At 43.5% G+C, this 26,631-nt stretch overlaps 1 protein-coding gene across 6 annotated transcripts in view; it reads right to left on the reverse strand.

The window, feature by feature from the left end:
• Positions 1–26,631, reverse strand: part of SEPTIN6 (septin 6) — a 230,624-nt gene that overhangs the window by 189,904 nt on the left and 14,089 nt on the right. Inside the window, exons 1-2 of one of the 6 annotated variants that reach the window (XM_072123547.1) lie at positions 22,335–22,467; positions 21,056–21,218 (exon numbers count right to left, since the gene is read on the reverse strand). The exons of 4 other annotated variants lie outside the window; for them this stretch is intronic. The gene's annotated coding sequence lies outside the window, so the exon portion shown is untranslated. Of the gene's footprint in view, positions 1–21,055; positions 21,219–22,334; positions 22,468–26,631 lie in introns of those variants that run through there. One more of the 6 variants, XM_072123546.1, reaches the window with a different exon arrangement.

The following is a 26,631-nucleotide window of genomic DNA, read 5'->3' on the forward strand; positions in this document are numbered from 1 at the left end:
CTTGTTTTGGGGATGACTCAAGAGACTCACAGCTTGTACTGGGGGGCCCAAGCGACTTACAGCTCTTAGACTCTTGGGCCTTCTCCCCTAACAGCTTGCTCCGGAATAGACCCAAAAGTTCTACAACTCACACTGGGAAAGATCCAGGAGTCTTACAGCTCACACTGGGTGGACCTAGGTGAATTAGAGGTCACATAAGGGAAGACCCAAGAGACTGCGTGCTTGCACTGGCGCTGAACTAGGAATCTAACAGCTCACACTGGTAAGACCCTGGTGTCTTACAGCTCACACTGGGTGGACATAGGTGAATTAGGGCTGACACTAGGGAAGACCCAAGAAACTGAGCACTTCTATTGGTGTTGACACAGAAATCCTACAGCCTGCCTGTGGGGATGACACATGAGTCTTACAGCCCGCTCTCTGGGTGACAATGGAGTTTTGCAGCACGCTCTCTGGGTGGCACAGTAGCCTGAACAGTTGCAGAAATTAGAAGCAATTTTACACATGGCAAAGCCATATAAAGAGTTGTATGCCAGCGTCCGCAGTCGCTGGATATTTTGAGAGGCCAGACCCTCCTGATATAACTGGCGAGGAAGAGGGGAGGGGCTTTTATCATACAATAGTGTATGATGTGCCAGCGTATGATAATTTCACCAAAAGTACCATACAAAACCATATATACAATATCTATGAGTTCAGCCCTGTTAATGTTTATGGTAAACCATTTAACATGAATGGTAAATTGATTAAAGTTCACCTATTAAAAAACAAAAAAACAGCCTCCTCCATAAACCCCTACAGCCGTCCTAGCCATCACCAGAATAGGTGAAAATTCCGCCATTGTAGCAGAAGTAACCTTTAATCAATTTACCAAAATTTGGGCAAAATAACTGGACAATACATCATGACACTCTGCTAATTTAACTGGTCAAAAACTATGTACTTTACTTTCTAAATATGATTACAATATATACTCTTACCATGTGCAATGCTAAAACAGGCGGTGGCCAAAATGTCTTACAGACTATCTCTAGGGGTGGCTGAGGGGTCTTAAAGCTTGTTTTGGGGATGACTCAAGAGACTCACAGCTTGTACTGGGGGGCCCAAGTGACTTACAGCTCTTAGACTCTTGGGCCTTCTCCCGTAACAGCTTGCTCCGGAATAGACCCAAAAGTTCTACAACTCAAACTGAGAAAGATCCAGGAGTCTTACAGCTCGCACTGGGTGGACCTAGGTATATTAGAGGTCACAAAAGGGAATACCCAAGAGACTGCGTGCTTGCACTGGCGCGGACCTAGGAATCTAACAGCTTACTGTGGAGTTGACAAAGGAATCCTACAGCTCACACTGGGTGGACCTAGGTGAATTAGGGCTCACACTAGGGAAGACCCAAGAAACTGAGCACTTGTACTGGCGTTGAGCCAGGATTCGTACAGCCTGTTTGTGGGGGTTACACATGAGTCTTACGGCCCGCTCTCTGGTGCTGACACTGGAGTTTTGCAGCCCGCCCTGTGGGTGGCACAGTATTCTGAACAGGTGCAGAAATTAGAAGCAATTTTACACATGGCAAAGCCATATAAAGAGTTGTATGCCAGCGTCCGCAGTCGCTGGATATTTTGAGAGGCCAGACCCTCCTGATATAACTGGCGAAGAAGAGGGGCGGGGCTTTTATCACACAATAGTGTATGATGTGCCAGCGTATGATAATTTCACCAAAAGTACCATACAAAACCATATATACAATGTCTGTGAGTTGAGCCCTGTTAATGTTTATGGTAAACCATTTAACATGAATGGTAAATTGATTAAAGTTCACCTATTAAAAAACAAAAAACCGGCCTCCTCCATAAACCCCTACAGCCGTCCTAGCCATCACCAGAATAGGTGAAAATTCTGCCATTGTAGCAGAAGTAACCTTTAATCAATTTACCAAAATTTGGGCAAAGTAACTAGACAATACATCATGACACTCTGCTTATTTTAACTGGTCAAAGACTATGTACATTACTTTCTAAACACAATTACAATATATACTCTTACAATGTGCAATGCTAACACAGGCGGTGCCCAAAATGTCTTACAGACTCTCTCTAGGGGTGGCTGAGGGATCTTAAAGCTTGTTTTGGGGATGACTCAAGAGACTCATAGCTTGTACTGGGGGGCCCAAGTGACTTACAGCTCTTAGTCTCTTGGGCCTTCTCCCCTAACAGCTTGCTCCGGAATAGACCCAAAAGTCCTACAACTCACACTGTGAAAGATCCAGGAGTCTTACAGCTCACACTGGGTGGACCTAGGTGAATTAGAGATCACAAAAGGGAAGATCCAAGAGAATCTGCGTGCTTGTACTGGCGCTGACCTAGGAATCTAACAGCTTGCTGTGGAGTTGACAAAGGAATCCTACAGCTTACACTGGGTGGACCTAGGTGAATTAGGGCTCACACTAGGGAAGACCCAAGAAACTGAGCACTTGTACTGGCGTTGACCCAGGATTCGTACAGCCTGCTTGTGGGTTACACATGAGTCTTACAGCCCGCTCTCTGGTGCTGACACTGGAGTTTTGCAGTCCGCCCTGTGGGTGGCACAGTAGTCTGAACATGTGCAGAAATTAGAAGCAATTTTACACATGGCAGAGCTATATAAAGAGTTGTAAGCCAGCGTCCGCAGTCGCTGGATATTTTGAGAGGCCAGATCCTCCTGATATAACTGGCGAGGAAGAGGGGCGGGGCTTTTATCATACAATAGTGTATGATATGCCATCGTATGATAATTTCACCAAAAGTACCATACAAAACCATATATACAATGTCTATGAGTTGAGCCCTGTTAATGTTTATGGTAAACCATTTAACATGAAAGGTAAATTGATTAAAGTTCACCTATTAAAAAACAAAAACCGGCCTCCTCCATAAACCCCTACAGCCGTCCTAGCCATCACCAGAATAGGTTAAAATTCTGCCATTGTAGCAGAAGTAACCTTTAATCAATTTACCAAAATTTGGGCAAAGTAATTGGACAATACATCATGACACTTTGCCTATTTTAACTGGTCGAAGACTATGTACTTTACTTTCTAATCACTATTACAACATATACTCTTACCATGTGCTATGCTAAAACAGGTGGTGGCCAAAATGTCTTACAGACTCTCTCTAGGGGTGGCTGATGGGTCTTAAAGCTTGTTTTGGGGATGACTCAAGAGACTCACAGCTTGTACTGGGGGGCCCAAGCGACTTACAGCTCTTAGACTCTTGGGCCTTCTCCCCTAACAGCTTGCTCCGGAATAGACCCAAAAGTCCTACAACTCACACTGGGAAAGATCCAGGAGTCTTACAGCTCACACTGGGTGGACCTAGGTGAATTAGAGGTCACATAAGGGAAGACCCAAGAGACTGCGTGCTTGCACTGGCGCTGACCTAGGAATCTAACAGCTCACACTGGTAAGACCCTGGTGTCTTACAGCTCACACTGGGTGGACTTAGGTGAATTAGGGCTGACACTAGGGAAGACCCAAGAAACTGAGCACTTCTATTGGTGTTGACCCAGAAATCCTACAGCCTGCCTGTGGGGATGACACATGAGTCTTACAGCCCGCTCTCTGGGTGACAATGGAGTTTTGCAGCATGCTCTCTGGGTGGCACAGTAGCCTGAACAGGTGCAGAAATTAGAAGCAATTTTACACATGGCAAAGCCATATAAAGAGTTGTATGCCAGCGTCCGCAGTCGCTAGATATTTTGAGAGGCCAGACCCTCCTGATATAACTGGCGAGGAAGAGGGGAGGGGCTTTTATCATACAATAGTGTATGATGTGCCAGCGTATGATAATTTCACCAAAAGTACCATACAAAACCATATATACAATATCTATGAGTTCAGCCCTGTTAATGTTTATGGTAAACCATTTAACATGAATGGTAAATTGATTAAAGTTCACCTATTAAAAAACAAAAAAACAGCCTCCTCCATAAACCCCTACAGCCGTCCTAGCCATCACCAGAATAGGTGAAAATTCCGCCATTGTAGCAGAAGTAACCTTTAATCAATTTACCAAAATTTGGGCAAAATAACTGGACAATACATCATGACACTCTGCTAATTTAACTGGTCAAAAACTATGTACTTTACTTTCTAAATATGATTACAATATATACTCTTACCATGTGCAATGCTAAAACAGGCGGTGGCCAAAATGTCTTACAGACTCTCTCTAGGGGTGGCTGAGGGGTCTTAAAGCTTGTTTTGGGGATGACTCAAGAGACTCACAGCTTGTACTGGGGGGCCCAAGTGACTTACAGCTCTTAGACTCTTGGGCCTTCTCCCCTAACAGCTTGCTCCGGAATAGACCCAAAAGTTCTACAACTCACACTGAGAAAGATCCAGGAGTCTTACAGCTCACACTGGGTGGACCTAGGTATATTAGAGGTCACAAAAGGGAATACCCAAGAGACTGCGTGCTTGCACTGGCGTTGACCTAGGAATCTAACAGCTTACTGTGGAGTTGACAAAGGAATCCTACAGCTCACACTGGGTGGACCTAGGTGAATTAGGGCTCACACTAGGGAAGACCCAAGAAACTGAGCACTTGTACTGGCGTTGAGCCAGGATTCGTACAGCCTGCTTGTGGGTTACACATGAGCCTTACAGCCCGCTCTCTGGTGCTGACACTGGAGTTTTGCAGCCCGCCCTGTGGGTGGCACAGTAGTCTGAACATGTGCAGAAATTAGAAGCAATTTTACACATGGCAGAGCTATATAAAGAGTTGTATGCCAGCGTCCGCAGTCGCTGGATATTTTGAGAGGCCAGATCCTCCTGATATAACTGGTGAAGAAGAGGGGCGGGGCTTTTATCATACAATAGTGTATGATGTGCCAGCGTATGATAATTTCACCAAAAGTACCATACAAAACCATATATACAATGTCTATGAGTTGAGCCCTGTTAATGTTTATGGTAAACCATTTAACATGAAAGGTAAATTGATTAAAGTTCACCTATTAAAAAACAAAAAACCGGCCTCCTCCATAAACCCCTACAGCCGTCCTAGCCATCACCAGAATAGGTGAAAATTCTGCCATTGTAGCAGAAGTAACCTTTAATCAATTTACCAAAATTTGGGCAAAGTAATTGGACAATACATCATGACACTTTGCTTATTTTAACTGGTCAAAGACTATGTACTTTACTTTCTAATCACTATTACAACATATACTCTTACCATGTGCTATGCTAAAACAGGTGGTGGCCAAAATGTCTTACAGACTCTCTCTAGGGGTGGCTGATGGGTCTTAAAGCTTGTTTTGGGGATGACTCAAGAGACTCACAGCTTGTACTGGGGGGCCCAAGCGACTTACAGCTCTTAGACTCTTGGGCCTTCTCCCCTAACAGCTTGCTCCGGAATAGACCCAAAAGTCCTACAACTCACACTGGGAAAGATCCAGGAGTCTTACAGCTCACACTGGGTGGACCTAGGTGAATTAGAGGTCACATAAGGGAAGACCCAAGAGACTGCGTGCTTGCACTGGCGCTGACCTAGGAATCTAACAGCTCACACTGGTAAGACCCTGGTGTCTTACAGCTCACACTGGGTGGACATAGGTGAATTAGGGCTGACACTAGGGAAGACCCAAGAAACTGAGCACTTCTATTGGTGTTGAAACAGAAATCCTACAGCCTGCCTGTGGGGATGACACATGAGTCTTACAGCCCGCTCTCTGGGTGACAATGGAGTTTTGCAGCACGCTCTCTGGGTGGCACAGTAGCCTGAACAGTTGCAGAAATTAGAAGCAATTTTACACATGGCAAAGCCATATAAAGAGTTGTATGCCAGCGTCCGCAGTCGCTGGATATTTTGAGAGGCCAGACCCTCCTGATATAACTGGCGAGGAAGAGGGGAGGGGCTTTTATCATACAATAGTGTATGATGTGCCAGCGTATGATAATTTCACCAAAAGTACCATACAAAACCATATATACAATATCTATGAGTTCAGCCCTGTTAATGTTTATGGTAAACCATTTAACATGAATGGTAAATTGATTAAAGTTCACCTATTAAAAAACAAAAAAACAGCCTCCTCCATAAACCCCTACAGCCGTCCTAGCCATCACCAGAATAGGTGAAAATTCCGCCATTGTAGCAGAAGTAACCTTTAATCAATTTACCAAAATTTGGGCAAAATAACTGGACAATACATCATGACACTCTGCTAATTTAACTGGTCAAAAACTATGTACTTTACTTTCTAAATATGATTACAATATATACTCTTACCATGTGCAATGCTAAAACAGGCGGTGGCCAAAATGTCTTACAGACTCTCTCTAGGGGTGGCTGAGGGGTCTTAAAGCTTGTTTTGGGGATGACTCAAGAGACTCACAGCTTGTACTGGGGGGCCCAAGTGACTTACAGCTCTTAGACTCTTGGGCCTTCTCCCCTAACAGCTTGCTCCGGAATAGACCCAAAAGTTCTACAACTCACACTGAGAAAGATCCAGGAGTCTTACAGCTCACACTGGGTGGACCTAGGTATATTAGAGGTCACAAAAGGGAATACCCAAGAGACTGCGTGCTTGCACTGGCGTTGACCTAGGAATCTAACAGCTTACTGTGGAGTTGACAAAGGAATCCTACAGCTCACACTGGGTGGACCTAGGTGAATTAGGGCTCACACTAGGGAAGACCCAAGAAACTGAGCACTTGTACTGGCGTTGAGCCAGGATTCGTACAGCCTGCTTGTGGGTTACACATGAGCCTTACAGCCCGCTCTCTGGTGCTGACACTGGAGTTTTGCAGCCCGCCCTGTGGGTGGCACAGTAGTCTGAACATGTGCAGAAATTAGAAGCAATTTTACACATGGCAGAGCTATATAAAGAGTTGTATGCCAGCGTCCGCAGTCGCTGGATATTTTGAGAGGCCAGATCCTCCTGATATAACTGGTGAAGAAGAGGGGCGGGGCTTTTATCATACAATAGTGTATGATGTGCCAGCGTATGATAATTTCACCAAAAGTACCATACAAAACCATATATACAATGTCTATGAGTTGAGCCCTGTTAATGTTTATGGTAAACCATTTAACATGAAAGGTAAATTGATTAAAGTTCACCTATTAAAAAACAAAAAACCGGCCTCCTCCATAAACCCCTACAGCCGTCCTAGCCATCACCAGAATAGGTGAAAATTCTGCCATTGTAGCAGAAGTAACCTTTAATCAATTTACCAAAATTTGGGCAAAGTAATTGGACAATACATCATGACACTTTGCTTATTTTAACTGGTCAAAGACTATGTACTTTACTTTCTAATCACTATTACAACATATACTCTTACCATGTGCTATGCTAAAACAGGTGGTGGCCAAAATGTCTTACAGACTCTCTCTAGGGGTGGCTGATGGGTCTTAAAGCTTGTTTTGGGGATGACTCAAGAGACTCACAGCTTGTACTGGGGGGCCCAAGCGACTTACAGCTCTTAGACTCTTGGGCCTTCTCCCCTAACAGCTTGCTCCGGAATAGACCCAAAAGTCCTACAACTCACACTGGGAAAGATCCAGGAGTCTTACAGCTCACACTGGGTGGACCTAGGTGAATTAGAGGTCACATAAGGGAAGACCCAAGAGACTGCGTGCTTGCACTGGCGCTGACCTAGGAATCTAACAGCTCACACTGGTAAGACCCTGGTGTCTTACAGCTCACACTGGGTGGACATAGGTGAATTAGGGCTGACACTAGGGAAGACCCAAGAAACTGAGCACTTCTATTGGTGTTGACACAGAAATCCTACAGCCTGCCTGTGGGGATGACACATGAGTCTTACAGCCCGCTCTCTGGGTGACAATGGAGTTTTGCAGCACGCTCTCTGGGTGGCACAGTAGCCTGAACAGTTGCAGAAATTAGAAGCAATTTTACACATGGCAAAGCCATATAAAGAGTTGTATGCCAGCGTCCGCAGTCGCTGGATATTTTGAGAGGCCAGACCCTCCTGATATAACTGGCGAGGAAGAGGGGAGGGGCTTTTATCATACAATAGTGTATGATGTGCCAGCGTATGATAATTTCACCAAAAGTACCATACAAAACCATATATACAATATCTATGAGTTCAGCCCTGTTAATGTTTATGGTAAACCATTTAACATGAATGGTAAATTGATTAAAGTTCACCTATTAAAAAACAAAAAAACAGCCTCCTCCATAAACCCCTACAGCCGTCCTAGCCATCACCAGAATAGGTGAAAATTCCGCCATTGTAGCAGAAGTAACCTTTAATCAATTTACCAAAATTTGGGCAAAATAACTGGACAATACATCATGACACTCTGCTAATTTAACTGGTCAAAAACTATGTACTTTACTTTCTAAATATGATTACAATATATACTCTTACCATGTGCAATGCTAAAACAGGCGGTGGCCAAAATGTCTTACAGACTCTCTCTAGGGGTGGCTGAGGGGTCTTAAAGCTTGTTTTGGGGATGACTCAAGAGACTCACAGCTTGTACTGGGGGGCCCAAGTGACTTACAGCTCTTAGACTCTTGGGCCTTCTCCCGTAACAGCTTGCTCCGGAATAGACCCAAAAGTTCTACAACTCACACTGAGAAAGATCCAGGAGTCTTACAGCTCACACTGGGTGGACCTAGGTATATTAGAGGTCACAAAAGGGAATACCCAAGAGACTGCGTGCTTGCACTGGCGCGGACCTAGGAATCTAACAGCTTACTGTGGAGTTGACAAAGGAATCCTACAGCTCACACTGGGTGGACCTAGGTGAATTAGGGCTCACACTAGGGAAGACCCAAAAAACTGAGCACTTGTACTGGCGTTGAGCCAGGATTCGTACAGCCTGCTTGTGGGGGTTACACATGAGTCTTACGGCCCGCTCTCTGGTGCTGACACTGGAGTTTTGCAGCCCGCCCTGTGGGTGGCACAGTATTCTGAACAGGTGCAGAAATTAGAAGCAATTTTACACATGGCAAAGCCATATAAAGAGTTGTATGCCAGCGTCCGCAGTCGCTGGATATTTTGAGAGGCCAGACCCTCCTGATATAACTGGCGAAGAAGAGGGGCGGGGCTTTTATCACACAATAGTGTATGATGTGCCAGCGTATGATAATTTCACCAAAAGTACCATACAAAACCATATATACAATGTCTGTGAGTTGAGCCCTGTTAATGTTTATGGTAAACCATTTAACATGAATGGTAAATTGATTAAAGTTCACCTATTAAAAAACAAAAAACCGGCCTCCTCCATAAACCCCTACAGCCGTCCTAGCCATCACCAGAATAGGTGAAAATTCTGCCATTGTAGCAGAAGTAACCTTTAATCAATTTACCAAAATTTGGGCAAAGTAACTAGACAATACATCATGACACTCTGCTTATTTTAACTGGTCAAAGACTATGTACATTACTTTCTAAACACAATTACAATATATACTCTTACAATGTGCAATGCTAACACAGGCGGTGCCCAAAATGTCTTACGGACTCTCTCTAGGGGTGGCTGAGGGATCTTAAAGCTTGTTTTGGGGATGACTCAAGAGACTCATAGCTTGTACTGGGGGGCCAAAGTGACTTACAGCTCTTAGTCTCTTGGGCCTTCTCCCCTAACAGCTTGCTCCGGAATAGACCCAAAAGTCCTACAACTCACACTGTGAAAGATCCAGGAGTCTTACAGCTCACACTGGGTGGAGCTAGGTGAATTAGAGATCACAAAAAGGAAGATCCAAGAGAATCTGCGTGCTTGTACTGGCGCTGACCTAGGAATCTAACAGCTTGCTGTGGAGTTGACAAAGGAATCCTACAGCTCACACTGGGTGGACCTAGGTGAATTAGGGCTCACACTAGGGAAGACCCAAGAAACTGAGCACTTGTACTGGCGTTGACCCAGGATTCGTACAGCCTGCTTGTGGGTTACACATGAGTCTTACGGCCCGCTCTCTGGTGCTGACACTGGAGTTTTGCAGCCCGCCCTGTGGGTGGCACAGTAGTCTGAACATGTGCAGAAATTAGAAGCAATTTTACACATGGCAGAGCTATATAAAGAGTTGTAAGCCAGCGTCCGCAGTCGCTGGATATTTTCAGAGGCCAGATCCTCCTGATATAACTGGCGAGGAAGAGGGGCGGGGCTTTTATCATACAATAGTGTATGATGTGCCATCGTATGATAATTTCACCAAAAGTACCATACAAAACCATATATACAATGTCTATGAGTTGAGCCCTGTTAATGTTTATGGTAAACCATTTAACATGAAAGGTAAATTGATTAAAGTTCACCTATTAAAAAACAAAAAAACGGCCTCCTCCATAAACCCCTACAGCCGTCCTAGCCATCACCAGAATAGGTGAAAATTCTGCCATTGTAGCAGAAGTAACCTTTAATCAATTTACCAAAATTTGGGCAAAGTAATTGGACAATACATCATGACACTTTGCTTATTTTAACTGGTCAAAGACTATGTACTTTACTTTCTAATCACTATTACAACATATACTCTTACCATGTGCTATGCTAAAACAGGTGGTGGCCAAAATGTCTTACAGACTCTCTCTAGGGGTGGCTGATGGGTCTTAAAGCTTGTTTTGGGGATGACTCAAGAGACTCACAGCTTGTACTGGGGGGCCCAAGCGACTTACAGCTCTTAGACTCTTGGGCCTTCTCCCCTAACAGCTTGCTCCGGAATAGACCCAAAAGTCCTACAACTCACACTGGGAAAGATCCAGGAGTCTTACAGCTCACACTGGGTGGACCTAGGTGACATAGAGGTCACAAAAGGGAAGACCCAAGAGACTGCGTGCTTGCACTGGCGCTGACCTAGGAATCTAACAGCTCACACTGGTAAGACCCTGGTGTCTTACAGCTCACACTGGGTGGACATAGGTGAATTAGGGCTGACACTAGGGAAGACCCAAGAAACTGAGCACTTCTATTGGTGTTGACCCAGAAATCCTACAGCCTGCCTGTGGGGATGACACATGAGTCGTACAGCCCGCTCTCTGGGTGACAATGGAGTTTTGCAGCATGCTCTCTGGGTGGCACAGTAGCCTGAACAGGTGCAGAAATTAGAAGCAATTTTACATATGGCAAAGCCATATAAAGAGTTGTATGCCAGCGTCCGCAGTCGCTAGATATATTGAGAGGCCAGACCCTCCTGATATAACTGGCGAGGAAGTGGGGAGGGGCTTTTATCATACAATAGTGTATGATGTGCCAGCGTATGATAATTTCACCAAAAGTACCATACAAAACCATATATACAATATCTAAGAGTTCAGCCCTGTTAATGTTTATGGTAAACCATTTAACATGAATGGTAAATTGATTAAAGTTCACCTATTAAAAAACAAAAAAACAGCTTCCTCCATAAAGCCCTACAGCCGTCCTAGCCATCACCAGAATAGGTGAAAATTCTGCCATTGTAGCAGAAGTAACCTTTAATCAATTTACCAAAATTTGGGCAAAATAACTGGACAATACATCATGACACTCTGCTAATTTAACTGGTCAAAAACTATGTACTTTACTTTCTAAATAAGATTACAATATATACTCTTACCATGTGCAATGCTAAAACAGGCGGTGGCCAAAATGTCTTACAGACTCTCTCTAGGGGTGGCTGAGGGGTCTTAAAGCTTGTTTTGGGGATGACTCAAGAGACTCACAGCTTGTACTGGGGGGCCCAAGTGACTTACAGCTCTTAGACTCTTGGGCCTTCTCCCCTAACAGCTTGCTCCGGAATAGACCCAAAAGTTCTACAACTCACACTGAGAAAGATCCAGGAGTCTTACAGCTCACACTGGGTGGACCTAGGTATATTAGAGGTCACAAAAGGGAATACCCAAGAGACTGCGTGCTTGCACTGACGTTGACCTAGGAATCTAACAGCTTACTGTGGAGTTGACAAAGGAATCCTACAGCTCACACTGGGTGGACCTAGGTGAATTAGGGCTCACACTAGGGAAGACCCAAGAAACTGAGCACTTGTACTGGCGTTGAGCCATGATTCGTACAGCCTGCTTGTGGGGGTTACACATGAGTCTTACGGCCCGCTCTCTGGTGCTGACACTGGAGTTTTGCAGCCCGCCCTGTGGGTGGCACAGTATTCTGAACAGGTGCAGAAATTAGAAGCAATTTTACACATGGCAAAGCCATATAAAGAGTTGTATGCCAGCGTCCGCAGTCGCTGGATATTTTGAGAGGCCAGACCCTCCTGATATAACTGGTGAAGAAGAGGGGCGGGGCTTTTATCACACAATAGTGTATGATGTGCCAGCGTATGATAATTTCACCAAAAGTACCATACAAAACCATATATACAATGTCTGTGAGTTGAGCCCTGTTAATGTTTATGGTAAACCATTTAACATGAATGGTAAATTGATTAAAGTTCACCTATTAAAAAACAAAAAACCGGCCTCCTCCATAAACCCCTACAGCCGTCCTAGCCATCACCAGAATAGGTGAAAATTCTGCCATTGTAGCAGAAGTAACCTTTAATCAATTTACCAAAATTTGGGCAAAGTAACTAGACAATACATCATGACACTCTGCTTATTTTAACTGGTCAAAGACTATGTACATTACTTTCTAAACACAATTACAATATATACTCTTACAATGTGCAATGCTAACACAGGCGGTGCCCAAAATGTCTTACAGACTCTCTCTAGGGGTGGCTGAGGGATCTTAAAGCTTGTTTTGGGGATGACTCAAGAGACTCACAGCTTGTACTGGGGGGCCCAAGTGACTTACAGCTCTTAGACTCTTGGGCCTTCTCCCCTAACAGCTTACTCTGGAATAGACCCAAAAGTCCTACAACTCACACTGGGAAAGATCCAGGAGTCTTACAGCTCACACTGGGTGGACCTAGGTGAATTAGAGATAACAAAAGGGAAGATCCAAGAGAATCTGCGTGCTTGTACTGGCGCTGACCTAGGAATCTAACAGCTTGCTGTGGAGTTGACAAACGAATCCTACAGCTCACACTGGGTGGACCTAGGTGAATTAGGGCTCACACTAGGGAAGACCCAAGAAACTGAGCACTTGTACTGGCGTTGACCCAGGATTCGTACAGCCTGCTTGTGGGTTACACATGAGTCTTACAGCCCGCTCTCTGGTGCTGACACTGGAGTTTTGCAGCCCGCCCTGTGGGTGGCACAGTAGTCTGAACATGTGCAGAAATTAGAAGCAATTTTACACATGGCAGAGCTATATAAAGAGTTGTATGCCAGCGTCCGCAGTCACTGGATATTTTGAGAGGCCAGATCCTCTTGATATAACTGGTGAAGAAGAGGGGCAGGGCTTTTATCATACAATAGTGTATGATGTGCCAGCGTATGATAATTTCACCAAAAGTACCATACAAAACCATATATACAATGTCTATGAGTTGAGACCTGTTAATGTTTATGGTAAACCATTTAACATGAAAGGTAAATTGATTAAAGTTCACCTATTAAAAAACAAAAAACCGGCCTCCTCCATAAACCCCTACAGCCGTCCTAGCCATCACCAGAATAGGTGAAAATTCTGCCATTGTAGCAGAAGTAACCTTTAATCAATTTACCAAAATTTGGGCAAAGTAATTGGACAATACATCATGACACTTTGCTTATTTTAACTGGTCAAAGACTATGTACTTTACTTTCTAATCACTATTACAACATATACTCTTACCATGTGCTATGCTAAAACAGGTGGTGGCCAAAATGTCTTACAGACTCTCTCTAGGGGTGGCTGATGGGTCTTAAAGCTTGTTTTGGGGATGACTCAAGAGACTCACAGCTTGTACTGGGGGGCCCAAGCGACTTACAGCTCTTAGACTCTTGGGCCTTCTCCCCTAACAGCTTGCTCCGGAATAGACCCAAAAGTCCTACAACTCACACTGCGAAAGATCCAGGAGTCTTACAGCTCACACTGGGTGGACCTAGGTGAATTAGAGGTCACATAAGGGAAGACCCAAGAGACTGCGTGCTTGCACTGGCGCTGACCTAGGAATCTAACAGCTCACACTGGTAAGACCCTGGTGTCTTACAGCTCACACTGGGTGGACATAGGTGAATTAGGGCTGACACTAGGGAAGACCCAAGAAACTGAGCACTTCTATTGGTGTTGACCCAGAAATCCTACAGCCTGCCTGTGGGGATGACACATGAGTCGTACAGCCCGCTCTCTGGGTGACAATGGAGTTTTGCAGCATGCTCTCTGGGTGGCACAGTAGCCTGAACAGGTGCAGAAATTAGAAGCAATTTTACATATGGCAAAGCCATATAAAGAGTTGTATGCCAGAGTCCGCAGTCGCTAGATATATTGAGAGGCCAGACCCTCCTGATATAACTGGCGAGGAAGTGGGGAGGGGCTTTTATCATACAATAGTGTATGATGTGCCAGCGTATGATAATTTCACCAAAAGTACCATACAAAACCATATATACAATATCTAAGAGTTCAGCCCTGTTAATGTTTATGGTAAACCATTTAACATGAATGGTAAATTGATTAAAGTTCACCTATTAAAAAACAAAAAAACAGCTTCCTCCATAAACCCCTACAGCCGTCCTAGCCATCACCAGAATAGGTGAAAATTCTGCCATTGTAGCAGAAGTAACCTTTAATCAATTTACCAAAATTTGGGCAAAATAACTGGACAATACATCATGACACTCTGCTAATTTAACTGGTCAAAAACTATGTACTTTACTTTCTAAATAAGATTACAATATATACTCTTACCATGTGCAATGCTAAAACAGGCGGTGGCCAAAATGTCTTACAGACTCTCTCTAGGGGTGGCTGAGGGGTCTTAAAGCTTGTTTTGGGGATGACTCAAGAGACTCACAGCTTGTACTGGGGGGCCCAAGTGACTTACAGCTCTTAGACTCTTGGGCCTTCTCCCCTAACAGCTTGCTCCGGAATAGACCCAAAAGTTCTACAACTCACACTGAGAAAGATCCAGGAGTCTTACAGCTCACACTGGGTGGACCTAGGTATATTAGAGGTCACAAAAGGGAATACCCAAGAGACTGCGTGCTTGCACTGACGTTGACCTAGGAATCTAACAGCTTACTGTGGAGTTGACAAAGGAATCCTACAGCTCACACTGGGTGGACCTAGGTGAATTAGGGCTCACACTAGGGAAGACCCAAGAAACTGAGCACTTGTACTGGCGTTGAGCCATGATTCGTACAGCCTGCTTGTGGGGGTTACACATGAGTCTTACGGCCCGCTCTCTGGTGCTGACACTGGAGTTTTGCAGCCCGCCCTGTGGGTGGCACAGTATTCTGAACAGGTGCAGAAATTAGAAGCAATTTTACACATGGCAAAGCCATATAAAGAGTTGTATGCCAGCGTCCGCAGTCGCTGGATATTTTGAGAGGCCAGACCCTCCTGATATAACTGGTGAAGAAGAGGGGCGGGGCTTTTATCACACAATAGTGTATGATGTGCCAGCGTATGATAATTTCACCAAAAGTACCATACAAAACCATATATACAATGTCTGTGAGTTGAGCCCTGTTAATGTTTATGGTAAACCATTTAACATGAATGGTAAATTGATTAAAGTTCACCTATTAAAAAACAAAAAACCGGCCTCCTCCATAAACCCCTACAGCCGTCCTAGCCATCACCAGAATAGGTGAAAATTCTGCCATTGTAGCAGAAGTAACCTTTAATCAATTTACCAAAATTTGGGCAAAGTAACTAGACAATACATCATGACACTCTGCTTATTTTAACTGGTCAAAGACTATGTACATTACTTTCTAAACACAATTACAATATATACTCTTACAATGTGCAATGCTAACACAGGCGGTGCCCAAAATGTCTTACAGACTCTCTCTAGGGGTGGCTGAGGGATCTTAAAGCTTGTTTTGGGGATGACTCAAGAGACTCACAGCTTGTACTGGGGGGCCCAAGTGACTTACAGCTCTTAGACTCTTGGGCCTTCTCCCCTAACAGCTTACTCTGGAATAGACCCAAAAGTCCTACAACTCACACTGGGAAAGATCCAGGAGTCTTACAGCTCACACTGGGTGGACCTAGGTGAATTAGAGATAACAAAAGGGAAGATCCAAGAGAATCTGCGTGCTTGTACTGGCGCTGACCTAGGAATCTAACAGCTTGCTGTGGAGTTGACAAACGAATCCTACAGCTCACACTGGGTGGACCTAGGTGAATTAGGGCTCACACTAGGGAAGACCCAAGAAACTGAGCACTTGTACTGGCGTTGACCCAGGATTCGTACAGCCTGCTTGTGGGTTACACATGAGTCTTACAGCCCGCTCTCTGGTGCTGACACTGGAGTTTTGCAGCCCGCCCTGTGGGTGGCACAGTAGTCTGAACATGTGCAGAAATTAGAAGCAATTTTACACATGGCAGAGCTATATAAAGAGTTGTATGCCAGCGTCCGCAGTCACTGGATATTTTGAGAGGCCAGATCCTCTTGATATAACTGGTGAAGAAGAGGGGCGGGGCTTTTATCATACAATAGTGTATGATGTGCCAGCGTATGATAATTTCACCAAAAGTACCATACAAAACCATATATACAATGTCTATGAGTTGAGACCTGTTAATGTTTATGGTAAACCATTTAACATGAAAGGTAAATTGATTAAAGTTCACCTATTAAAAAACAAAAAACCGGCCTCCTCCATAAACCCCTACAGCCGTCCTAGCCATCACCAGAATAGGTGAAAATTCTGCCATTGTAGCAGAAGTAACCTTTAATCAATTTACCAAAATTTGGGCAAAGTAATTGGACAATACATCATGACACTTTGCTTATTTTAACTGGTCAAAGACTATGTACTTTACTTTCTAATCACTATTACAACATATACTCTTACCATGTGCTATGCTAAAACAGGTGGTGGCCAAAATGTCTTACAGACTCTCTCTAGGGGTGGCTGATGGGTCTTAAAGCTTGTTTTGGGGATGACTCAAGAGACTCACAGCTTGTACTGGGGGGCCTAAGCGACTTACAGCTCTTAGACTCTTGGGCCTTCTCCCCTAACAGCTTGCTCCGGAATAGACCCAAAAGTCCTACAACTCACACTGCGAAAGATCCAGGAGTCTTACAGCTCACACTGGGTGGACCTAGGTGAATTAGAGGTCACATAAGGGAAGACCCAAGAGACTGCGTGCTTGCACTGGCGCTGACCTAGGAATCTAACTGCTCACACTGGTAAGACCCTGGTGTCTTACAGCTCACACTGGGTGGACATAGGTGAATTAGGGCTGACACTAGGGAAGACCCAAGAAACTGAGCACTTCTATTGGTGTTGACCCAGAAATCCTACAGCCTGCCTGTGGGGATGACACATGAGTCTTACAGCCCGCTCTCTGGGTGACAATGGAGTTTTGCAGCACGCTCTCTGGGTGGCACAGTAGCCTGAACAGTTGCAGAAATTAGAAGCAATTTTACACATGGCAAAGCCATATAAAGAGTCGTATGCCAGCGTCCGCAGTCGCTGGATATTTTGAGAGGCCAGACCCTCCTGATATAACTGGCGAGGAAGAGGGGAGGGGCTTTTATCATACAATAGTGTATGATGTGCCAGCGTATGATAATTTCACCAAAAGTACCATACAAAACCATATATACAATATCTATGAGTTCAGCCCTGTTAATGTTTATGGTAAACCATTTAACATGAATGGTAAATTGATTAAAGTTCACCTATTAAAAAACAAAAAAACAGCCTCCTCCATAAACCCCCTACAGCCGTCCTAGCCATAACCAGAATAGGTGAAAATTCCGCCATTGTAGCAGAAGTAACCTTTAATCAATTTACCAAAATTTGGGCAAAATAACTAGACAATACATCGTGACACTCTGTTTATTTTAACTGGTCAAAGACTATGTACATTAATTTCTAAACACGATTACAATATATACTCTTAAATTGTGCAATGCTAACACAGGCGGTGGCCTAAATGTCTTACAGACTCTCTCTAGGGGTGGCTGATGGGTCTTAAAGCTTGTTTTGGGGATGACTCAAGAGACTCACAGCTTGTACTGGGGGCCCCAAGTGACTTACAGCTCTTAGACTCTTGGGTCTTCTCCCCTAACAGCTTGCTCCGGAATAGACCCAAAAGTCTTACAACTCACACTGGGAAAGATCCAGGAGTCTTACAGCTCACACTGGGTGGACCTAGGTGAATTAGAGGTCACACAAGGGAAGACCCAAGAGACTGAGCACTTGTTCTGGCGTTGACCCAGGATTCGTATAGCCTGCTTGTGGGGGTTACACAAGAGTTTTACGGCCCGCTCTCTGGTGCTGACACTGGAGTTTTGCAGCCCACCCTGTGGGTGGCACAGTAGTTTGAACAGGTGCAGAAATTAGAAGCAATTTTACACATGGCAGAGCTATATAAAGAGTTGTATGCCAGCGTCCGCAGTCGCTGGATATTTTGAGAGGCCAGACCTTCCTGATATAACTGGCGAGGAAGAGGGGTGGGGCTTTTATCATACAATAGTGTATGATGTGCTAGCGTATGATAATTTCTCCAAAAGTACCATACCAAACCATATATACAAGGTCTATGAGTTCAGCCCTGTTAATGTTTATAGTAGACCAATTAAAATGAATAGTAAATTGATAAAAGTTCAACTATTAAAATCCGAAAAAACTGCCTCCTCCATAAACCCCTACAGGCTTCCTAGCCATCACCAGCATATAGGTGAATATTCTGATAGGAAAATAAATAATGCAACTCTGCTAACTGAACTGGTCAAATATTATCTACTGTAGTTTCAATACACTATTACAATATACACTCTTATCATGTGCTATGCTAACTCTGGTGGTGGGGAAGGATTTTTACATGCCCTCTCATACTTTGGGAATGACCCAGGAGACTCACAGCCTGCACTGGGGGAAGGGGGGGCCCAGGTGACGTATAGCTCTTACTAGAGGTGACCTAGGTGTCTAACAGCTTTCTCTGGTGTTGAACCAGGAGTCTTGCAGCTCACATGGAGAAAACCCTAGTAAATTACTAAATTAGAGCTTACACAGGGGAAGACCCAAGAGACATACAGCTTGCACTGTCTTACAGCCTTCTCTGAGAGTGGCACAGGTGTCTGACATAAAGTACTGGAGGTGGTCAAGGGGTCTAATTGAGCACAGATTGTAGAGCAATGTTACGGCAGGGCCTTCTAAAGAATTGTATGCCAGCGTCAACAGTCGCTGGATATTTAAAGAGGCCACACACCCCTGAAAATTGGCGAGGAGGAGGGTTGGGGCTTACTTCAAACAATAGAGCACTACGTGCCAGTGTATGATAAATTCTCTGAATTGTACAATGCACAACCAAATACAAGGTCTTTGAGTTAAGCCCTGTTAATGTTTATGGTAAACCAATTAAAATGAATTGAAAATTGATTAAAGTAGAATCTTACTCCTAGTTGGTCAATCCTGAAATGCTGATTGGCTTCACCTGATTGGTTAGATCAGCCACTTGTAGAATGACTCTAGTTTCCGTCGGCGCCTCTATGACATTATACACATAGGGGCACATTTACTAAGGGTCTGCACAGTGCATTTTTGTTGGGTTTCCTGACTATGCTGATTTGCACCGCATTTTAGTGGTTTTTTTGGTGCATGTGATCGGATTTTGGCGCAATCGTGCTGACTTACATGCAACACAAATCAGTGGCATGGCCGACGGACAACCCGATTGAGACTAAGTGCAGGATTTACAATTCAAATTGTGTCACAAGACAATGCACTCACATACACCAGGAAGAAAAAGGTGACCTTCGGCGGACTTCAGCGGGGAAGCGACAGATGCAGGAAAATGGACGCACGATCTTGAAGAAGGTGTCGGACTTCATCCTCATCAGAGAACGCACCTTGGGGATCGCGACAGGACCAGGTAAGTAAATCTGACCCACTGGGGCAGATTTATCAAGTGTCTGAAAGTCAGAATATTTCCAGTTGCCCATGGCAACCAATCACAGCTCAGCTTTCTTTTTACCAGTGCTCATGAATATTTTAAAGGGGAGCTGTGATTGGTTGCCATGGGCAACTGGAAATATTCTGACTTTCAGACACTTGATAAATCTGCCCCATTGTGACTATATAATAGCCATTGTTCTATCCCAATATGTTGCATGGCCATGTTAACAGGACTACAATTACCATGGCAACCATGGCCGAAATGCAAGATTAGGGCAGTTTTAGAGGGCCTAGGTTAGGGTGTCTTTTAATAGAAGTTGTCTATTAAAGCTTTTAGTGTTCTTATTAGAGCAATTTTTCAATTTTTTTCCAGGAAAGAAGGAAGCTCATATAAATCCAATTTAATGGCAGATGGCCTCCTGTCAGTCCTTTATCTACCTTGCACTTTGTGGTGTAAATTATATTAAAACTGGTAGGAAAGGCACCAAATTAATAAGGGTCATAATCTTTTTCTTTGCGCCAAAGTTGGCACCTTTTTTCTAAAATGTATGCCAACATACCACCACCACAAATTGCCGCAAATTATACTAAAGCTGTGGTAAAAGTGGCAGGAGAGGCACTAAATTAATAAAATTAGTAAGCTTTAGATGTATGCCAATGTTGCATCTTTTTGAATACAATTTACACCAGGAATTACTTGAAAACTATTTTTGCTACGCAAGAAAGAATTAGGTCCAATTCACAAAGCCATGGTTGACCCTTGATGAGTTTGACACATCTCCTTTGCCAAAAACTGAATGCTGGCAAAGATTAGCGTTGTAATTACGCCACTTTGTGGGGCAAATTATACTAAAACTGATAAAAGTATCAGGAAAGGCAGCAATTAATTAAAGTCGTAAGCTTTAGCAGTGCCTCTTGTGCCTTTTTTCATAAAATTCATACCAGGAAGTGGGCTAAAAAGTATGACAACACGCCACCAGAACCACCACCACACCACTTTCTGGTGCAAATTATACTAAATCTGTGATGAAAGTGGCAAAAGCTTTAGCTGTGAGCCAAAAGTTGTGGTTTTTGCATATAATTAAGACCAGGAAGTAGTTGAAAATATATGACAACTACCCCCTTCCAAGATAAAGGCCCAAGTACCTAACTTCTTAACTCAGCTTTCATCATCCATGTCCATCATCCGTCCTCAGGTCTCCTGGAGTCTAGTTCTTGAGGTCTTCTGGAGTTCAGGTCTCCACATCCTTCTCCTAGCTCTGCCTCCTGTAGAATGACTCTAGTGTCTGTTGGCGCTGGTATTTAAAGCCTGGAAGGTGGGCGGGACTTTAGAATATTGCAGCTTTATGACATCATAAACATTGTGACTACATACAATTCTGTGTTCTATTCCAAAAAAGAGGAATCCCTTATAAATCCAAAAAATGGCAGCTGGCGGCCTCCTGTCAATACTTTATCTATCTTGCGCTTTGCAGTGTAAATTATACTAAAACTGATAAAAAGTGTCAGGAGAGGCACCAAATTAATAATGGTCATAAGCTTTAGCTTTGCGACAAAGTTGCCACATTATTTATAAAAAGTATGACAAAATCCTACCAGCACCAAGCCGTTTTCTGGTGCAAAATATGCTAAAGCTGTGATAAAAGTAGCAGAAGAGGCACTAAATTAATAAAATCAGTAAGCTTTAGCTGTACGCCAATAATTGGATCTATGGCATACACTTTTTTTTACCTTATTCTATCTTACTGCGCAAGATAGAATAAAGCCCAATTCACAACTGATTAAACAACTCAACTGATTAAAGTGGAAGAAGAGGCGGCAAATTAATAAAAGTCACAAACTTTAGCTCTGCGTCTTGTGCCTTTTTCATACAAATTATACCAGGAAGAGGGCTAAAATGTATGACAACACCCCACCACAACCACATCACTTTCTAGCGCAAATTATCCTAAAACTGTGATGAATGTAGCATGAGAGGTGCCAATTTAATAAAATTCGTAAGCTTGAGCTGTGAGCCAAAAGTTGGCTCACTTCTTTTCTCTGTGCAAGATAGAATGAGACCCAATTCTCAAAGCCACGAGTGACCTTTGATGATCTTGAAACATCTCCTTTGTAAAAAACTGAAAGCCTGGCATAGACAACAGTTAGAATTCTGCCTCTTTATGGTGCAAATTCTACTAAAACAGATTAAAGTGGCAGAAGAAGTACCAGGAAGTGGGCTAAAATGTATGACAACACCCCACCACAACGCTTTCTTGTGAAAATTATCCTAAAACTGTGATGAATGTAGCAAATTAAAAAAATGTGTAAGCTTTAGCTGTGAGCCATAAGTTGTTTTTTTTTTCATACCATATATAACAGGAATTTTTCTAAAATGAATTCCCCCCCCCCCCCCCCCCGCAAGAAAAGGGCCCAAGTACTTAACTTCTTAGCTTGGCTTTCATCATTCACGCCTTCTGGCCAGGTCTTGAGGTTTCCTGGAGTCCAGGTCTCCACATCCTTCTCCTAGCTCTGCCTCCTGTAGTGTCTGTTGGCGCCGGTATAGATAACCTGGAAGGTGGGCATAATTTAAGAATATGCCCCTCATTGGATAGTCCAACTAGATTGAGTTATTTTACTCCATTTATCAATCTTGAAGTGCTGATTGGCTTCACCTGATCAGTTAGATCAGCCACATGCCACCTGTATTACTATAGTGCCCAACAGCGGCTTTATGACATCATAAACTGTTACTACATAATAGTCAGTGTTCTATCCCAATATATTACATGGTCATGTTAACAGGACTGCAGTTACCATGGCAACTATGGCTGACATGCAAGAACTGAGCAGTAGAGTTCGTCTAATTTAGGTTGGCATTTAATAAAACTTGTCTTTTAAAGTTTTTAGTGTTCTTATAAGAGAAAATTTTTTAATTATTTCTTGGAAAAAAAGAAGCCCTTATAAATCCAATAAAATGGCAGCTGGCGGCCTCCTGTCAATCCTTTATCTTTCTTGCTCTTTGTAGTGTAAATTATACTAAAACTGATAAAAGTGGCAGGAAAGGCACCAAATTAATAAGGGTCGTAAGTTTTTGCTTTGCGACAAAGTTGTCACTTTTTTAATGTTTCTAAATGTTTTTTCTGCACAAGGTAGAATAAGGGCCAATTCAAAAAGCCATGGATGACCATTGATGATTTTGACACATCTCCTTTGCCACAAACTGAAAGTTTGAATTACGCCACTTTGTGGTGCAAATTATACTCAAACTGATAAAATTGACAGGAAAGAACACAAAATAAAAAGTTGTAAGCTGTAGCTGTGCATCTTGCACCTTTTTCATACAAATTATACCAGGAAGTGAGCTAAAATGTATGACAACACCCCACCACAACCACAATTGTGCAAATTATCCTAAAACTGTAATGAATGTAACATGAGAGGTGCCAAATTAATTAAATTCATAAGCTTTAGCTGTGAGCCAAAAGTTGTTTTTTGTCATACATTATATAACAGCAATTTTTCTAAAATGAACTACCCCCACCAAGATAAGGGCCTGAATACCTAACTTCTAAACTCTATGCCTTCTGTAATGTCTTGAGGTCTCCTAGGGTCCTTAAGGTCTTCTGGAGTTGGCTCTAGAATGTAGAATGACTCTAGTGCCCATCAGCGCCTTTATGACATCAGAAACATTGTGACTACATAATAGCCAGTGTTCTATCCCAACATGTTGCATGGCCAAGTTAACAGGACTGCAATTACCATGGCAGACATGCATGAACTGAGCAAATTAGTTTGTATTTCAATAAAAGTTGTCAATTAAAGTTTTTAGTGTCCTTATTAGAAAAGATTTTTGAATTATTTACAGGAAAAAAGGAAACCCTGTAAATCCAATAAAATAGCAGCTGGCGGCCTCCTGTCAGTCCTTTACCTTTATCTTGCGCTTTCTGGTGCAAATTATATTAAAACGGATAAAGTGGCGGGAGAGGCACCAAATGAATAAGGGTCATATGCTTTTGCTTTGCGCCATAGTTTGCACCTTTTTACTAAAAGGTATAACAACATCCCACTACCACCACGCTGCTTTCTGGTGCATATTAATGTAAAGCTGTTATAAAAGTGGCAGGAGAGGCACTAAATTAATAAAATTCATAAGCTTTAGCTGTGCATCAAGGATTGCGTCTTTTTGCATGCAATTTATACTAGTAGTAGTCTTAAATGTATTTTCTTTGCGCAAGATAGAATAAGGCCCAATTCACATGGGTGATCCTTGATGATCTTGACATATCCCCTTTGACAAAAACTTTAGCGGTGCCTTTTACTCCTTTTATTATATCATTTATGCCAGGAAGTGGGCTAAAATGCATGACAACAACTACCGCACTTCACCCTGCGAAATAAGGGCTTGAGTACTTATCAGGGCTGGGAGTCTGTGGACCCTCTGGATCACCACCGGAGATGGTACTAGACGACACCTGGGACCGTAAAGCGGGAGGGTCTTGCTGCAGTTGGGTACCACCAGGTCATTCCACAGGTGCGATCAGGAACACAGGAACGGACTGGCACACAGGAAATCAGGATACACAGGAACGCAGGATACACAGGAACGCAGGATACACAGCTTTCTCTGCAGGGGATGGCTTGAAGATCCGGCAAGGGTGACAGGAAGAGGCAGGCACTTATGGCAGGCCAGATCGCTAGGAGATGGGGACGCAAGCGCCAAGCCACTGGTGCCAGAGAGGGCGCCGCTGGAGCCATGGGAGGTAAGATCCGCTGTACTGCGGCTGCTACTGGAGGTACACGGGTGTGCCCGCGATCCCTGTCACCCGTGACAGTACTTGACTTCTTTCCTCTATTTTCATCATTCATGTCTTCTGGACAGGTTAAAGTCACCTTGGTCCAGGTCTTTAGATCTCCTGTAGTTCAGGTCTCCACAGCGGCCACTTGTAGAATGACTCTAGTACCTGTCATTGGCGGTATTTATAACCTGGAAGGTGGACAGGACTTCAGAATATTGAACAGTTCAACTGAATGGAGCTGCAGAGCAGTACCTTGATAAATCCAATTTAATGGCAGCTGGCAGCCTCCTGTTAGTCCCTTATCTACCTGCCAATCTATGGAGGGAGTTTCTTTCTATTACCGTAAACCTTGTGAGGAGGGGATCCCGCCCTCACACCATCAACGATGAGGCATTACAGGGTTATAGAGAGAAAAATAAATTTTGTAAAAAACAGATAAAGCCAGAAAAAATAGAGACTGATAGAAATATTGTCAAGGATTATTTTTCAAGTACCATATATACTCGAGTATAAGTCAACCTGAGTATAAGCCAAGGCCCCTAATTTTAACACAAAAAACTTTAAAAACCTATTGACTCGAGTATAAGACGAGGGTGGGAAATGTATTGGCCATTTCATAGTCCCCTTGTATATAGACAGTGCCTGCCCCCTTGTATATAGACAGCCAATGCCCCCTAGTATATATGCAGTGCCTGCCCCACAGTATATAGCCAGTGCCTGTCCCCAGAGGGGACATTGTTATATATATTTACTAACTTGTCAAGGAGATATTAATTGTGAATGCATAAGATTGGTTTAACTATAGGGCAATTACAAACTTTGTTTAAATATTTGGCATCTATTGAAGCGTCCAGGCAGCTTTTATGACATCCTGGAGCTTTAACAGCCTGATAACCTCTGAACTGAAGACAGGTCTGTTCAGACCCCAAAGGACATTTGATCTCCCTACCCCCCCCCCCCTCCTCTTCTGCATCAGGATTTGGAAACAAAAGACTGTTTAAATATTCCTGGACTCTCCCCCCTCATTAAAACTTTGCCCAATCGTGAATGACCCTGTGGACTAATTAATGAATGGGAGGTTCGGAAATCTGAACCAAACTGAGAAGTTATAAAACAATATGAAATCCAAGAATTGGTGTTCACATTTTGGGGGCTGCTTGACAAGCTGAGTGTGTTCCTTATTTCTCCCACCTCCAGGGATCAGGATTTACTTTAAGTTGTAAGTTTCTGTTATTTTTCTCCTTTTTTATTTTATAACTGTTTTGCCGTGTTGTGTGTCCTTTGTAATTCTTTTGTTTTTAATATCTTTTTATGCACTGATCAACTTTTTGTAATTAAAGCTTTTCACTTTAATTTTGGTCCCTGTATGCTCTGCGAACTCATAGCCTTGTGAAGCGTGGTTAGCTGTGTAACTGCTGGAGTGCTGAGTGTGCATGTGTAGTGGTGTGACAAAGTGACTGCTTGAGAGCAAGAGTTGATGTAGAGTGGGATACTTATTGGTCCCAGTATAAATGCAATAAGTGGTGGCAGCGGGTCTGGTTCTGGTGCTGGAGCTGTATGAGGTGTGATTTAGGCTCAATTTGTGTCCTGAGTGAAAGGTGAGCGCAAGTTTGAGCAGGCTAAATTAACCCGTACAGTTGCACCCCACGTCACGTGACGAGGCGGCGGCGTCTTCGCCGTGACAAATTGGTTGGCAGCGGTGGGATAAATTCATTTTTGTCAGAGCATTAAGTGTTGGGATTAAGTAACTAAGCCCTGCACTTAAGAACTAGTGGAATCCTTGCGAGGAGTACCCTAGCTTTACACGGACCAAATCAGTGCTGTTCTAAGACACACGTGCAAACAGTTCCCCTTCCCCGTTTTTCTTTTCTATCTTTTATTTGGCAAAGGTTGCACTCAGTGATGGCAACCATCTACAAGAGACAGAGCAAGGAGGCTCTAGTC

This window comes from Engystomops pustulosus, chromosome 9, assembly GCF_040894005.1.
Source record: "Engystomops pustulosus chromosome 9, aEngPut4.maternal, whole genome shotgun sequence".
Lineage (NCBI taxonomy): Eukaryota > Metazoa > Chordata > Amphibia > Anura > Leptodactylidae > Engystomops > Engystomops pustulosus.